At 36.0% G+C, this 18673-nt stretch overlaps 1 long non-coding RNA gene across 2 annotated transcripts; it reads right to left on the reverse strand.

The window, feature by feature from the left end:
- Window positions 1–11769: 11769 nt before the first annotated feature.
- On the reverse strand, window positions 11770–16862 carry LOC130465930 (uncharacterized). Of its 2 annotated transcripts, XR_008925952.1 has the most exons (6): window positions 16616–16862; window positions 16287–16526; window positions 15893–15994; window positions 15643–15787; window positions 14327–14414; window positions 11770–12034 (listed from the first exon to the last, which is right to left on the reverse strand). It is a non-coding gene; the product is annotated as an uncharacterized lncRNA (long non-coding RNA). The 2 variants fall into 2 exon arrangements; XR_008925951.1 differs by lacking the exon at window positions 15893–15994.
- Window positions 16863–18673: the final 1811 nt, after the last annotated feature.

Consider the following 18673-nt stretch of genomic DNA (forward strand, 5'->3'; position numbering starts at 1 on the left):
AGTACATGTTAGTTTTGGTGAAACTCAACGATATAAGTAAGGAGTCCTTTTATGTCGTGGCAAATTCGATAGGTTTACCTAATAAGTTCTTAGACGTACCTATCAACCAAGAATAGTTTTTAGACTATTAGCAAAAGGCTTTTGCTTACCTAAGATGTTCTAGGATTAAGTCGACAAACTGTGCTTAGTTCTTCAATGATTTTAGGATCTTGGAATCATTTTATTCACACCTGCCGGAACACATAACTTGAATAAAATGCTTAATAAACATTGAATTATGCATGTATGCTAGAATTTAAGTTTATTAAGAGAAACTGTGAATGGTTATTTATTTGTTTATTCTTTTCAATTGTAGTTTTTAATATGGCAAACAACAATTCATTCAACATTCGATCAATTCTCGAAAAGGAGAAGTTGAACGGGAAAAACTTCCTTGACTGGCAAAGGAACTTGCAAATAGTTCTTATGCAGGAAGAAAAGGAGTATGTCCTAGATGAGGCGATGCCCGAAGCTCCTGGCGACGGGGTCACTCAGGCTGCCCTCAATCGTTGGATTGATGCCAACAAGGATGTGAAATGTCTAATGCTCGCCACCATGAGTGCGGATCTGCAGAAAACGTTCATCAACTCAGATGCTTTCACAATCATCAGTGAGTTGAAGAACATGTTCCAAGATCTGGCTCGAGTCGAAAGATTCGAGACTCATAGGCAAATTCTTGAGACCAAGCTTAAGAAAGGCGAGCCCGTAAGTCCACATGTTCTCAAAATGATTGGACTCATTGAGAATATGAGTCGGCTGGATCAGCAATTTTCTCAGGAAATGGCTATAGACACCATCCTCCATTCTCTTCATAGCGGGTATGATCAGTTCAAACTGAACTACAGTATGAATAGTCTGGACAAAACGCTCACTGAGCTTCACGGTATGCTGAAGACCGCTGAAAAGACGCTCAAAAGTGATAAGCAGGATGTGCTTATGGTGCGTGGGGGCAAGTTCAAGAAATCTGGAAAGAAGAGGAATGCTAAGAAAGGTGGCAACAAGGCCAGCCCAACTAAGCAAACTGGCGCCAAATCTGCAAAGAGGAAGGTCAGTCAACCCACTTCTGAATCCGAATGCTTCTACTGCAAGAAGAAGGGGCATTGGAAGAGAGATTGCTTGAAGCTAAAGGAAGATCAGAAGAACGGAACAGTCGTTCCATCTTCAGGTATTTTCGTTATAGACTGTATACTTGCTAATTCAACTTCTTGGGTATTAGATACAGGTTGTGGCTCACACTTATGTTCCAATCCACAGGGACTAAGAAGAAGTAGAAAGTTAAGCAAGGGAGAAGTCGACCTACGAGTGGGAAATGGAGCACGGATTGCTGCATTAGCCGTAGGAACTTACTATTTGTCGTTGCCCTCCGGGCTAGTTTTGGAACTGGAAGAATGTTTCCATGTTCCAAGTCTTACTAAAAACATCATTTCAGTTTCTTGCTTAGATGCTAAGGGATTTTCCTTTATAATAAAAGACAATAGTTGTTCGTTTTATTTTAAAGAGATGTTTTATGGATCTGCTAGATTAGTCAATGGACTTTATTTATTAGATCACGACAAACAAGTATATAACATAAATACCAAAAGGGCCAAAAAGGATGATTCAGATCTCACCTATCTGTGGCATTGTCGATTAGGCCATATAAACTTGAAACGCTTAGAAAGACTTCAAAGAGAAGGAATTCTAGAACCATTTGACTTAGAGGATTATGGTAAATGCGAATCATGTTTACTTGGCAAAATGACAAAGCAACCTTTCTCTAAAGTCGGAGAAAGAGCAAATGAACTATTGGGTTTAATCCATACAGATGTATGTGGACCAATGAGTACAAATGCTAGAGGTGGTTTCAGCTACTTTATCACTTTCACTGATGACTTCAGTAGGTATGGTTATGTCTACCTAATGAAGCATAAGTCTGAATCCTTTGACAAATTCAAGGAATTTCAGAGTGAAGTAGAGAATCAATTAGGCAAGAAGATTAAGGCACTGCGGTCTGATAGAGGCGGTGAATATCTGAGCTATGAATTTGATGACCATCTGAAAGAATGTGGAATTCTATCAGAATTGACTCCTCCTGGAACACCACAATGGAACGGTGTGTCAGAACGGAGGAACAGAACCTTGCTAGACATGGTCAGGTCAATGATGGGTCAGGCCGAACTTCCATTAGAATTTTGGGGACATGCACTAAATACAGCTGCACTCACTATAAATAGAGCTCCGTCTAAAGCTGTCGAAAAGACTCCATACGAATTATGGTTTGGAAAGCCTCCAAATGTGTCTTTTCTTAAGATTTGGGGATGTGAAGTATACGTCAAACGATTAATTTCAGACAAACTTCATCCAAAATCTGACAAATGTATCCTTGTGGGCTATCCAAAGGAAACAAAGGGGTATTACTTCTACAATACATCTGAGAACAAAGTGTTTGTTGCTCGAGATGGTGTCTTTTTGGAGAAGGATCACATTTCCAAAATGACAAGTGGGAGAAAAGTAGACCTCGAAGAAATTCGAGTCGAACAACAAACTCTAGAGAATGCTCAAGATGACATTCAGGATGAAACTCAGAGATCTTTAGAAGAATCTGGTGAGAATCATGGTCAATCTAGAAATGTTACCCCGCGTAGATCGCAAAGATATAGATCTCAACCGGAAAGGTACTTAGGTATTTTGACGAACGAGAGCTATGACGTTCTATTACTTGAAAGTGATGAACCTGCGACTTACAAGCAAGCTATGACGAGCCCTAGCTCCAAGCAATGGCAAGAAGCCATGCAATCTGAATTAGACTCCATGTCTGAAAACCAAGTATGGGATTTGGTCGATTTGCCAGATGGCTACCAAGCCATTGGAAGCAAATGGGTTTTCAAACTGAAAAGGACAAGGATGGGAAACTTGAAGTTTTCAAAGCTAGATTGGTTGCAAAAGGTTACAGGCAAATCCACGGTGTGGATTACGATGAAACCTTTTCACCAGTTGCAATGCTAAAGTCTATTCGAATAATGTTAGCAATCGCTGCATATTACGATTACGAAATATGGCAGATGGATGTCAAAACTGCTTTCTTAAACGGCGTTTTAACAGAAACTGTGTTTATGACACAGCCTGAAGGTTTTGAGGATCCAAAGAATGCTAAAAAGGTATGCAAGCTAAAGAAATCAATCTACGGATTGAAGCAGGCATCCAGGAGCTGGAATATACGTTTTGATGAAGCGGTCAGTGACTTTGGTTTCATCAAGAACGCAGACGAATCTTGTGTATACAAGAAGGTCAGTGGGAGCAAAATTGCTTTCCTAGTATTATATGTCGACGACATATTGCTTATCGGAAATGACATTCCTATGTTGAACTCTGTCAAGATTTGGCTTGGGAAATGTTTTTCGATGAAGGATCTAGGAGAAGCACAGTACATATTGGGCATCAAGATTTACAGAGATAGATCTAAAAGGATGATTGGACTTAGTCAAAGCACTTATATCAATAAGGTGCTTGATAGGTTCAAGATGGCGGACTCCAAGCGAGGCTACCTACCCATGTCTCATGGAATGACTCTAAGCAAGACTCAGTGCCCAAAAACACTTGATGAGCGTAGACGAATGAATGGGATTCCATATGCATCATTGATTGGTTCAATAATGTATGCTATGATATGTACACGCCCGGATGTTGCGTACGCACTCAGTGCTACGAGCAGATACCAGTCAGACCCAGGAGAGGCGCATTGGACTGCTGCCAAGAACATTCTGAAGTACCTGAAAAGGCACAAAGATGACTTCCTGGTCTATGGTGGAGATGATGAATTAATTGTTAAAGGCTATACGGACGCAAGTTTCCAAACCGACAAAGATGATTTCAGATCACAGTCTGGGTTTGTCTTCTGCCTCAACGGAGGAGCAGTAAGCTGGAAAAGTGCTAAGCAAAGCACCATTGCGGATTCTACAACTGAAGCGGAGTACATTGCTGCACATGAAGCAGCAAAGGAAGCTATATGGCTAAGGAAGTTCATAGGAGAACTTGGTGTAGTCCCCTCCATTAAAGGACCAATAGCCCTGTATTGTGATAATAACGGAGCTATTGCACAGGCAAAAGAGCCTAGACACCACCAGAGAGTCAAGCATGTACTTCGTAGATTTCACCTTCTACGAGAGTTCGTTGAAAGAAAAGAAGTCGAGATAAGCAAAATTGGAACTGATGACAACATATCAGATCCATTAACTAAACCTCTGCCGCAAGCGAAGCACAACTCGCACACTGCAGCTATGGGAATCAAGCATATTGGAGAATGGCTTTGATGTCTCTGTTTAATGTTTTAAAGTTTTAGAGTTTAAATCTTTGTAAAACATTATTGGTTAATCATTCACAATAAATGAAAGGAATTCATTTTTCCATTTAATTCGTGGTTTATTAAATGATGAGTCCCTTCAACTTGACGATATATTCAAGATAGACTGTCAGGACCAGTCCTGTGACTAAGAAATGTCTATCAAGTGAACTTGAATGTCAAAGGTTGAAAATGGTCCCTAATCGGAGTTTTCTATAAAATTGGACGCATAGAAAACGTTAGACGATTAGAATGCAAGATGACTAGTAGTTCTGTTTCTTGAACTATGTGGACATGGCAATGTCATAAACATTTGCATAGATACTTACTTTGGGAAGACTAGTATCGGACAAGACCTATGAAACTTTACTGTAAGAGATGAAAGTCTGTCATAAGTAAATTTCATTAAATTATTAGACACTAAATCCTCAATACCTGAGTGATTTGAGATTACTTGTTTGAGAACTGGTTGCTTTGACGTTGACCAACCGTCGCACCGTAAAAGGAGGCTATAAAGGCAACGCTCAGGTAATCACCTATCAAACGAAGTCTAATCTCAAGATCGCAAGATTGGGATTGTCCTCCCATAAATCGGGATGAGATGCTTAAAAGTTGTACAAGGCCACTCGGAGAGCTAGAAACTGTGAAATGCATGGCCGTGCTCGGATGAATCATAGGCTATGATTATCTGTTTATTTGATCAGTTGAACTCTGAAACCGAGGAACACCTCTGGACATAATAAGGATGACAACTCTTACCTTATGTTCAAGAGCAAGCATCGAGCGACAAAGGAATTAGGAAATGCACACTTGTCCCTAAGGACAAGTGGGAGACTGAAGGAAATAATGCCCTTGGTCCAAGTATGCATTCTATGTTAAGTCTAATAAATGCGGTTCAGTATTAATTAACAAGTTAATAATTCAGTGAGATCAAGTGAGCTGAATGCCTAGCTAGAGGCCGCTTCAGTTCAAGTGGAATTAATGATATTAATCCACAGCTTACTCTTGACTGAACCCGTAGGGTCACACAAATAGTACGTAAACGGATCAAGTATTTAATGGCATTAAATACTCCATCTATGAATATTCGGAACCGACGGATCTTGGTTTCAGTGGGAGCTAAGATCGTCACAGGCAAGAAATGAATACTCCGGAAACGATGATATTGCCGGAAACGGAAATATGGATCGTATCGGAAATATGAATATTATCCAAGTCGTAGATGTTGCCGGAAACGGAAACATGGTACGTATCGGAAAATATTATTGGAAATGGAAATATTACCAGAATCGGAAATATTGCCGGAAACGGAAATATTGTCAGAATCGGAAATATTGCCGGAATCGGAAAATAATTCCGGAAACGGAAATATTAAATATTTGTTCGAAACGGAAATTAATTCCGGAATCGGAAATATTAAATATTGTTCGTATCGGAAATAGATTCCGGAAATGGAAATTTAATCGGAAGCGTATCGTACGAATTAGCATCGGACGAGGCCTGCCGGACGAAGGCCCAGCACGAAGCCAGGCCGTCGCCCAGCAAGCACGCACGCCACAAGCCCAGCGCGCGCCAAGGCCACGGATGCGTGGGCCTTGCTGCGTGGGCTGCAGCTCGCACGCATGGGCAGTCCTTGTGGCTGCCGTGTGTGTGTGAGTTTGTGCTCATGCGTGATTCCTGAATCTGCAAGAGTCAGTGTATGATTAAATGTCTATTCCTAATTGGATAAATTAATTAAATAGAGTTCATGTAGGATTCTAATTCCAATTAATTCGCATCCTACTAGGATTACGATTCCTTTTCCATAACTCTATAAATAAAGGCCTAGGGGTCATAATTTATATACAAGTTTCAAAGTATTCAAAAGTGAGTTTTTGAGAGAAAATCAAACACACATCTTGCTCAAAAGTGCCGAAATTTTCTAGTACCTTAAGGGCGATTCTAGTTGGTCAATCTTAAGGCGGATCCGGACGTGCTGTGGACTATCTACGGAGGGACGACACTTGGAGTCCTAAAAGACTTGTTCTTGTTCGGTTCGGGCGCAGCTAGGGAGGGCACGCAACAAAGAGTATGCATCTAATTATGCTATATGATTATGTGTAAATAATATGTTTCCTGGGTTAATGGTTGTTTCCGCATGATCTATGTAAATGTCATATGTATCATAACCTAACATAAAGGTAATCATGTAACCCTTTTAATGTGTATCCTTTTTTCATAACTAGTGGTCGGGGCCGCGCGCGATGCGCGCGGTATGCTTAGGAATAATAAAGTTGGTATCAACTTTGTTCTAATGCTATATATATATTTGTACTAATGATATCTAGAGTGACAAGTTGTATCGACTTTGATTAATTTATTACTGCACAATATATGATATGTCATTTGTTTGCTATGTTATTAGTTTTTTGGAGAAAATAAAGGTGTAAAATTTGGATTTAGTTATCTATTTAGTTAAAATAGAACAATGCTCGATTAGTCGATCGTATTTGTTAGGTTAAAGAGTTTACATTAACATACAATAAAAAAATATTTGTATTTCATTGCCTGTGTAGAAAGAGCAATTAATTTTTTATCTTGACATAACAACAAATATCATTTCCAACTCTTAAACTTGAATAATAAATAAGTAAATAATGTTCTAAGCCATTTTCTTGTCAAATGTTGTTTATATACAAATTAGAGGAATATGTAGATAAATTCGAGAGTTACATCCCAACAATTAATACATTCTTTCGACATCACTCTGTAAATAGATTCCCTTTACACCTCTTCATCACAAACCAACACCTATCCTAGAAATCCATAAATATAGAGCTAGATCTACTAATTTCTCTATCGTTCACCATGCCTCTTGACAGTGATAAATTGACACTCATTCAGTTTTGAAGCAAGAATAACAACTACCTCCTCGCAAGACATTAACAATGTTGCAGCGCTTTAATCTTCACCCTCATGACTATGTTTTCTCACTCTGTGGGACTCATTGTCTTCTCCTTGCCACAATTGTTTGTTCACCTTGAGCCTTCATGCAAAATTTAGTTATTATAACCAGATGCTTGAAAGCCCAAAGGAATAATTAATAAACAAAGGGTATTTTTTCTTGCGAACTTTGAAAAATGCACTTGAAGTAGAATGTAAACCAACCTGATAATGAACACACTCAATTATTTGACAACATATTGAGGATCTATCAATAAATTTGGACTAAGTACTATATTAATGTTCTTCAAAACTGTCTTCATCCCTTTTTCCCTCTGCTTTCATGCGCACTCTCTCACAACTACAACCAATGTCATTTAAATATATCATCAAATGCAAGTGAACCAAAAAAATCTAGTTTAGAGACTTTAAGCGCGCAACTACCCCTCTAACTTGTTCTTTAACAAACCTAGATGAAATCCCTAGCTAATTGCAAAACCCCAATCCTATATTCCAGTGAGAACATTGGTCATAGATGATAATAATCACCCAATGATCCTTAATTTGAACAAAAACCAACCAACAAGTTCCATAGATATCAGCAATAAGACTCAGTAATAGACATCAGAAGATCCAAAGTAAAAGAATAAAGCATATTATCTACATACCAGGGAAGCAAACCCGCCATTTGAAAGATATAATTAATATCCTAGTTCATATCGCCTAGCTAAATAAGTCCCCTGACCTCTTTTCAGTTGTTGCCAAGTAAACATGCAATAAGTGAAGTTTCTGCTACAGAGATCAATATAATTATCAAAAGATACCTTATATTCAATTAGCTTTCTCTCGTCCTCCTTCTCAGCTCCATAGTCCTCTGTGAGACAGTTATCGTTGTTTCTTAGTCATAAGTGTACTCTAGTCGCAACATACGTTTGAAGATCTGGAGATGAATCACCTGTGGTTCAATCAAGTTATACAATAGGTTTCCTCCATGGAACATCAACATTTTTAGTATTGAATATCTAGTTGTAACGTTGTTTGTGTACTTCTGTAGGAAGCCTAAAGAAAAATAATGATAAAAGAAATAGATGCTCAAGATTGGGAATGAATACTCGGTATATGGTTAGTTTTGTGTGTCATTACATGCAAGCATTATTTTAACTAATACTGCATACCTCAGTTTATTGCCACAAGCAATCTGAGACTCATTCCCCTAGATGAGTTAATACTTCGTATGTCTTTTTACCTACTCATCATGTCGCGCCCAAAACCTAATCTTTACTTTATCACTTAAGTTGAGTCGCACAGAAAAATTGGTCAATTCATCAGATTAAATACAATTTGGACAAATACAAATCACACTCCTATATGTTTTTTAAGGTCATTGTTTCACTAAAATTGTTCCATTCATCAAAACAAAAATATGATTTTGATTTATGTCTTAATTGCTACTTTCTCTGACTATTGTAAATCAACAACAATAGGTAAAATTCATCAAAAAAAATGGAGAATTTTCATAGAAACAAAAGATTGATTAATACCCAAACAACAAAAATGTCACACTTTATTGGGATTTCAACTACTTTAATGACATCAGGAACAATGGTTGCATTACCATCTACCAGCATCGAGCGCATCAGGCAATATGAAATGTTTTTCTTAATCACCATACAATATCAAATCCTAATATCCACTTTTATAGGAGAGAGAAAACCCAATTTAAATTCTAACAAAGAAGAAAATTGTTTAATTAAAGATGGTGAATTAAAACCCAACTTGCATGTCTATGAAAAAAAGAATTCATGTTTCGTTTGCCACTTAGACAATTTTACAAACAGATGGTGGGCATCGAAGCGTAAACAAAGTGGAACACAATACTAATCAGTCCATAAATTACTAACCTGGAAATAAATTGCTATGGATGACAAAATCAAACCTGAAATTATCAAACAAAACAATAAAACGAAATTAAAAAAAGAGGTTAAAATTAGATGCAAACGCCATTTTTGAGCTGTCAATAATGTGAATTTATTTTGATTAATTTGTGTGGATTAGAGAACTGGAAAGAAAATCTTAACAAATCATCATGCGATTAAGCGGTTTCTTTTAGATGAGAGTAAAAGTGAAGAAATAGAGAAGTGATGACTACATAGTACAGAGAGCTGAGAGAGAAGAGATTGGGAAAGAAAAGAGAAACGGCAAAAGGGCAGCTGGGGATGAAAAAAATAAAAATAAAATGTACTCACACGTGGGAGCTGACACAGCCAACTACTGTTCATAAGCTACAGTACTTTAGCTCCCACTTTTAAAGGTTAAAGATACAAAAGGTAATCTAACTACACAAAGTTACCAAAAACTAGGTAAAAGTTACTCCGACATACAATAAATTTATTGTACACCAGATGCTTGCAAAAATTTTAAACTTTTTTTTTACTTTCCGGTTTTCAATTTTTTATTACCCAGATATGTACTTAATTATGTGATAAAAACGTCCTTAACATTGAAATTTTTAGTTGTTCATGACCATAAATAATTTTTAGGTTTAAACAATGAACCTTTGAACAAACGTTTACACGTGTACATGGATGATGTTTATTAACTTACTCGACCAATCTACAATTGGCACGTGTACATGAATGAGACAAAAATTAAAAACCTTTTTTTCAAGCTAGCTTGTACATTTTAAAAATTACAACTCAAAAAATAAAAAATAAAATAAAGAAATTTATTTTTCAAACTCATACAAATAGACATCCATTATGATATATGTTCGACAAATATTTATTTATGTGGTATATGAAAAAGACAAGCAAAATATGAATGCAATTTAAATTTTAAGTTCATGATTGATAAATAATAGCATCTTGCCTAATTGTTTACTACATAACTAAATTCCTTTCGATCTTTTATACATACCGTGCATTTCTCTTTCTTTATTATACTTGTTATTTTTTTTTCATCCTAAAAAGATTGTTCCATTACGATAAATGCTCATGAGAACTACAACTTTATTCTCACGTAATATTGATTTGATCCTAATCAGTTTTATCTCTTCTCCATTCCATTCAACCAACTCTTAATACATCACTTTTGGTGCGTGAGTAAACAATAAGGGACAAAAAGAGTAGTTTTTTCCCTCATTTGCAAGACTATTTGTATTGCAACTAAGTTACTTACGAATTTTTGATACCTTTTCTAAAAATATTTTTTCTTAATATAGGAAAGTTTTGTTTTTAATTTTACAAAAAAAAAATTAAAAAAAAATTATAATTGGTTTGTTTAGAGTCTCACCAATGGCAATTAGAATCTCAAGTAAGTCCCAAAAAATTAGATATTATGACTCACCATTGGAGATATAAAAGCATTTATGAAAGGTTTTTGAACCTCAATTAGAGGTTCACCAATTACTATGCTCTAATTGAGATATTAAATTATTCAAAGAAAATGAAATGAGAGCAGAGAGTGAGGACAATGAGAGAAGAACTGTATTATTAAAATGTAAGCATACAAAAAATGAAATATAACTCATACTTTGTATTAAAATGTTACCGTTTATAGTAATTGTAACTAATATTAAAATACAACCCGTGTATTGTGTTTGGTAAAAAAAAACACATTACATAAGAGAATTGGGAAAGGGGGAAGAAATAAAGACAATAGCATGTTTCTAGAGTATGGTAATGTTAAATGTTCTTGGGCTCTCTCCTTAGCAACATCTCTCTCAACTTTTTCCTAGGAATGGTCTAGAATTTTGCTTTCCACCCTTGAAAATGCTTCATGTACTATGATACTTTTTCCGTCCTTTTTTATTCTTTACATAATTTGTTTTGGGTATCCCCTTTCAATCTTTACGTTTTGAATATTTCCTTTTACTTCGTACATTTTAACATAAATGCATGATTCAATAATCTGTCAAAATTTGTGCCAATTGATTATTTTAGAAAGTTCAATTTATTTTGGAATAAATTCATCATACTTTTTCCGTTTAGTGGAAAAGTATATAAAGCATTTGTATTGGTTGTTAAATTAATTGTGGGATTCACTAGTGGAAAAACTACCTGTTGAGGGGGGCATTTTGGGCTTATTGAGGCGAACATTGCCCGCTTCGACAGACGGGGCTTCAACAGCTCACTGAGCTGTTGAGGCGGGCTTTGTTCGCCTCAACAGGCACTCTGTTGAGGCGGGCTTTCAAAAGTGAGCCTCAACAGCCCTAAACCAAAGGGGAAAAAAAGGACCTGTTGTGGGGGGCATTTCAAAAGCCCGCCTCAACAGACACCTCTGTTGAGGCTCACTTCTTAAAAGCCCCCCACAACAGACCTGTATTCTTGGCACCATAATTCATATGTTGTTGAGGCGTACATTAAAAGCCCCCTTCAACAACATTAATTTTTTTTTCCAAATTCTTTTAAAATATAAAATAGGTAGCAATACCTAAATCTAGATATATACTCCATTGAGTATTGAAACCTGTACACCAATCAATACCAGAATAGCAAAGGTATGAATCTGCTTATTTTTAATAAATAAATCATTACATTAACTTCATTTATAGTAACCCAAGCGTATAGTACGTACGTTTGCAATTTTAAACACCTAGCTAGTCTAACAAATTACAACTAATATTAACAAATAAAGACAAAAGGCTAGAGAGCTAGTCTAACAAATTTCTCTAATCCGGCCACTTAGCTCCCTTTAGATCATGCATTATAAACCTTAATTAAGGCAGTGTTGAATTTCTTCCAATCGACTCGATCCCTGCAAGATGGAAGGAAAATATACATGAGTACCAAAGTTTACACTCACGATATTATCTTTACATTCCACTGAAGCATAAAAACATATAGTTGCAGACTATAGAGATAATTAAGTTGTTGAAAACCATGCAGCTAAACATGTACTTCTAATTGCTCTGTGAGCATTCAAGTGTCCACGAAAGCTGATGCCTGTCAAACCATGATTAATTAGTTGGTGGAACAGCTCTAATTTAGACAGATCTAATGCATATTAATCATGTAATAAGAATCAAATGAGTCGTTAGGTTCTGTAGTTCAAAGTTGATAGCGGAAATGTCATTTTAGCTCTAAACATGACCTATAACGACATAATGAGCCTTAAATGTGCATAAATAGATTCGAATGAGTTTTAGCTAGTTAAAAATATGCATATTAGTCATGTAATAAGAATCAAATGAGTCCTTAGGTTCTTTAGTTCAAAGTTCGGAGCGGAAATGTCATTTTAGCTCTAAATATGACCTATAACGACCCAATGAGCCTTCAATGTCATACATAGATTGGAATGAGTTTTAGAAAGGTAAAAATATGCATACTAATCAGTTAATAAGAATTAAATGAATCCTTAGGTTTTTTACTTCAAAGTTGGGAGCGGAAATGTCAGTTTAGCTCTAAATATGACCTATAACGACTCAATGAGCCTTAAAATGTGCATACGTAGATTGTAATGAGTTTTATAAAGTTAAAAATATGCATAATAATCATGAAATAAGAACTAAATAAGTCCTTAGGTTCTTTTGTTCAAAGTTGAGAGCGGAAATGTCATTTTAGCTCTAAACATGACCTATAACAACCCAATGAGCCTTAAATGTGCATAAATAGATTCGAATGAGTTTTAGAAAGTTAAAAATATGCATATTAATAATGTAATAAGAATCAAATGAGTCCTTAGGTTCTTTAGTTCAAGGTTGGGAGCGGAAATGTCATTTTAGCTCTAAATATGACCTATAACGACTCAATGAGCCTTAGAATGTGCATATGTAGATTGGAATGAGTTTTATAAAGTTAAAAATATGCATATTAATCTTGTAATAAGAATCAAATAAGTCCTTAGGTTCTTTAGTTCAAATTTGAGAGCGGAAATGTCATTTTAGCTCTAAACATGACCTATAACGACCTAATGAGCCTTAAATGTGCATAAATATATTCGAATGAGTTTTAGAAAGTTAAAAGTATGCATATTAGTCATGTAATAAGAATCAAACGAGTCCTTAGGTTCTTTAGTTCAAAGTTGGGTGCGGAAATGTCATTTTAGCTCTGAATATGACCTATAACGACCCAATGAGCCTTAAATGTGCATACGTAGATTAGAATGAGTTTTAGAAAGGTAAAAATATGCATATTAATCATGTAATAAGAATAAAATGAGTCCTTAGGTTCTTTAGTTCAAAGTTGGGAGCGGAAATGTCAGTTTAGCCTAAATATGACCTATAACGACCCAATGAGCCTTAAATGTGCATACGTAGATTCGAATGAGTTTTAGAAAGTTAAAACTATGCATATTAGTCATGTAATAAGAATCAAATGAGTCCTTAGGTTCTTTAGTTCAAAGTTGGGAGCGGAAATGTCATTTTAGCCTAAATATGACCTATAACGATCCTATGAGCCTTAAATGTCATACGTAGAGTCGAATGAGTTTTAGAAAGTTAAAACTATGCATATTAGTCATGTAATAAGAATCAAATGAGTCCTTAGCTTCTTTAGTTCAAAGTTGGGAGCGGAAATGTCATTTTAGCCTAAATATGACCTATAACGATCCTATGAGCCTTAAATGTCATTTTAGATCATATGCAATTAGAGCCGAAAACCTGCCACTCTTGTTTACAGGTGGTGCAGGTCAAGAGAAGGGGCTAATCAATTTAAAGAAAGTGGAAGAAGCTTACAGAAGACATAGGACGAACATATTCAGCATATGCTTACTTTTTGGAAGCATAAATATTGTTTCCTGGTGTACTTGTTACTATGTTTTAAAGCTGACTTTAGAGAGAGAGTTCAATAAGTGATTCCAAAGAAAGAAAATTAGGAAAGGAAATGAGCGGTTCTGGTTCGTACATTCAGAAAACTTAAAGTGACTAACAGATAATCTATCAACCAAAATTTGATGATGATATATATGAAACCCGAAGTTTCTCATACTTCCTTGGACTGACTGTGCTGTGAAATTGCTAAAGTTAAAGACAATAACGAGCTAAGTGAATAGATTCCTCACTGTAACAACAATCTGTTCTAGCTAGTTCTAATCAGGAAGTGTCCTTACCTTGATGTCTGGATGAGTTAAAATATACTCTCCAAGGAGATGGATCTAGAGTGAAACCATTAACACCGCTTCCAGTACTCAAAACAAGCTGTAAAAACAACAAAAACTGTGATGTTTTAACCACCTCAATAAAGAAATAAATTAGAAAAAAGAAAGAAAACAGGAGGAGGCTGCCACATAATTTGATTTCTACAATTTTGCAAATTCAAACAGATAAAACAATTCAACACAATGACGGACCAAGCAAGTACGAAGGAAACAGTTAGCACACAAAATGATAATATTTTTTTCCTTGATTTGTTGCCATAGTTTACCAATCTGCTATAGTTAGCACCACAATACGTGGGCATAGATCACCGACAGTATATCTTAAGATCAGCTGAGGCCAACCTGAACTTATCGAAAAATGGACTATATTAGTGTTAAGTTAAACTGAACTAATTGGAATTCAACTGAGCAAAAGTGAAATTCTAAAGACCGTTACCACTACGGCACTACCTGACAAGCAGAATTGTAGCAGTTATTAATGGTTGTAAACAGCCAAGTAGTATAAGTAGAGGTGGAGAGGAAAGAGAAAGTTATTCAAAAAATTATAGAGAGTTAAAGAGACTTGTCACCTAATCAATCGAATTCCCCTTCTCCTATTTGTTTTGTTCAAAGTTGAGGCACGCAGATCAGTGCACAGAACTGCACAGTTCTGATCTGAGTTAAAGAGCCAATCAACCGAATTCCCCTTCTCCTATTTGTTTTGTTCTTGGTCTCGTTGTTTAGCCTTGTATTTGGGTGTTGCTACCGTGGTTCTTGTGTCTGCAGGAGAGAGTAAAGCTAGGGCTTTACACATTCTCAATCCAGAACAAGGGGAGTTTCTTTCAGATAAAATGGGTTAGAAAAAACATTCTCATCAATCTCTTCATTGCTCTCAGTTCTTCACCTATCCTATATATTGATTTCAGAGTTCAAACATTTGGAATTTCCTGAACACAACTTGTATTAAATGGCCTTTGCATGTCAGACTCAAAAACGGCTTGTAGCATAATATTCATACACATCAATAGATTTATGATAAGGTCAATTATTCACAGCAGCATATTAGTATTCACAGCAGCAGCAAGACCAGCAGATTAGTATTCAAAGCAATAAATTAGCAACATATCAGTAAATCACAACAGCAGCAGCAAGACCAGCATATTAGTATTCAGTAGCAAGACCAGCAGATCAGTATTCACAGCAGCAGCAAGACCAACAGATTAGTATTCAAAGCAATAAATTAGCAAATCCAGCAGACTTGTAATTATGGAAAAATTAAAGAACTTTACCAAATCCATGAAGATATAAACGCTTCCATCTTTGTGTCTAAACAACCTAAGTAAATAAATACTCGGTTGTAAAAAACTTAGCCCATTGCTCACGAACCACATCTATTTCCTCATCGGTATAAGGCGCATTTCTTGGAGTGTAAGCCTGAAATAAGTAACATGATAAGTAATGCTACTTGTAAATTAAGAATTCTACTACGTACAAGTACTAGTATTAGTAGTTCAACTAACATATGGTAAAAGAACGAACATTATCTAACCGCTCATCAGAGTTATGGTGTAACGTGACTATTTCATGCATGAACTTCATAATGTAATAGCCACACTCGCGGGCGCCGACTTGTTGAGCACACTGATTTGGAAACAAATCATAAATTACATGGGAATGCATGAAATGCATCGTGAGTTCTACGACACTCACGAATCATGAGCATTGAAGCAGACGGTTGGAAAAATCAAAGCAAAAGCCTCTGTTTGGGGAGGGGAGTACATGGGATTTTGTCTTCTTAGGCCAATACGGTGGGGATTCAAAGACAATGCATGCATTCTAATCATGAAATCCCCTGATAGTTTTGCAAGAAAAAAAAGGGTAACAATTAAGAAATATAGACCAAAAACAAAAAACAAGGAATCCCCACACTTACCGTCACTGAGGACCAACACAAAATCACTATCCATAACTGTTGGTATTCTGTGTGCTATCATCACAACTGTGCAGTCCCTGAACTCTGCCCTTATTAGAGTCTGGATAAGATTATCTGTCGCTGTATCAACAGAAGCAGTGGCTTCATCAAGAACAAGTATTCTTGCCTGCTTAAGCAAAGCACGGCCCAATGAAACAAGTTTTCGTTGTCCCACACTCCAATTTTCCCCATTTTCAAGCACTTCATGTAAAGCAAAATAAAATTTGGTGTAAAAAAGGCTAATTATGAATAACAGATCATAGATACTCTCAACGTATATGATTACAGACCTGGTGAATCAAGCTTTTCGCCTCTTTGACGAAGAAGGGCTCCAAGCTGCGATTTATCAAGTGCCTGCACCAGATAAAACATGTATTTAGAATAGCACACAAGTATATAAAGTTTCAGATTCCTCGAGATTCTGCTTCATGATATACAGCTATGTAGGAAGATACTATAATGGACCTAGAAATGAAATTAAACAGTGAGCTGAAAAAGGATACACACAATATTCAACCAAAAAGAGAACTCGTTGAACCTGGCAATACTAGAGCTTGTTGCACTTGTAGTAAAACGCAAACAAAACAGGAATATGTTTTATCTATCTAATCCCAAAAATATGCTTTTGGAAGGAACAATATGCAAGGTTCATCAACAGCCAATGGAAGCAAAGTATTCAATCAATAATTCAGCAATGAAAGTTCCCCTTTTTATCCCCGGTTCAATATTTTTTTCCCGAAGGTCCAAAACTGGCAGTAACTAATGAACAAACTATAGCACATCTTGTTAGGACAGTAGGATGTTTCTATAGAAGGCCACTAAATGAAATGTGTTGATCATTCATTAAGCTTCTGTTGGAAGCTGAAATCTTAGTAAACGGATGCACTATATTTCTATCTTTTGGCATCTTATATATCTGGAAATGTTTCACATATGTATCAGTTAGCAAATGCCTATATACAGTAACCTTACCAACAATACAAGTTACAAGTTTACAACCCAAATCTATAGGTTTTTGTTTGTTGACCTTCTAGCCTATCATATTGTACAATTACTCTAGTGCCTCAAATGAGTCTCGCGCGTAGTCTGTTCTGATGGGTCAGATGACCCGCGTTAACTAAGTGGTTATTGTGGCTCGCTTATATATGCCCCCTCAACAAGGGGGCTACAACAGGGGTTTTTTCCACTAGTGATTCTTTCTTTTAATAAAGAATAAAATTAGTTTAACTTTATCCAAAAAGATAATAAAAAATTGAATACATTATCGAAAAACGTAATTTTCATTGTTTAATTAAACAAATGATGAATCTTTACCGATGTTATTACTTTGTATTTAGTTGTTAAATCGTGTGTATGATGCCAAACTTAAAGTTTTAAAAAACAGTGGGAGTAGTTAAATGCGTTGCATGGTTTTTTTTTTTTTTTGTATGTAGGGTAATGCTCATTAAGTTAAGACTAATACTTCAGTTTTATTTTTTATGCATTTCATAATTTTTCATTTAGGTGTAATATTTTTTAAAACTAGTGATTTGGTCGCGCGCGTTGCGCACGATATGCCTTGGAAAACTAATATGACGGTAATTTGGTATAATTCTCTACATGTATTTATAACACATTAAGTCCTAATTTTCTTTATCTATATACCCCGGGTTCATGATCCTCCAAGCCTTCCATCATAGGAAGTTCATCAAAAAATTGAATATACACCGGGTCGGGATGTCAGCCTGGATGGCATTATATAGTTCATGAAATCCATGCTTGCAGGATGAAGTCACCAAAAAACTTTACCTATGTACAATTGATTTGTTTTGCACCCCAGAAAAATGTAACCTCCATACTAAGTAGATGTTCGAACTATCTTCTACTTTCTCCTCTGTTTCTGGATACAAGAAGTGCATGTCATCATGTAAAGGTTGCATTATCTAATGATGGCAAAAGCAGATCATAGCTGCAGCCAGGAAATGATATATGCTGACTGATATGATCTACATCACAAACTCAACTAAATTATAAGTTATGATCACAAATGTGTTGATATAGTTAAATTGAAATGCTTTCACCATTCATCAACCAATAATAATGATCCAAGACATTGATGCTGCTATCAGATAGTTTGAGTGATTAAGTCATTTAAACTATTTCCATGTTCTGAAATCACTTTATAATCAAAATTCTATTTCCTAAGAACATCATTGTTTGCCGATTAGTTACACATACACTACACAACACTACTACCACATAATCAACTTGACTACAAGCATGCACTAATTCCAGCCAGCTAAATTCATAATCATAAATTAGAAGCTAGAAGCCAATTGTATGTTGCTGGTCATTGACATGGTACACAC

Source organism: Spinacia oleracea, chromosome 1 (genome assembly GCF_020520425.1).
Source record: "Spinacia oleracea cultivar Varoflay chromosome 1, BTI_SOV_V1, whole genome shotgun sequence".
In the NCBI taxonomy this organism is placed as follows: domain Eukaryota; kingdom Viridiplantae; phylum Streptophyta; class Magnoliopsida; order Caryophyllales; family Amaranthaceae; genus Spinacia; species Spinacia oleracea.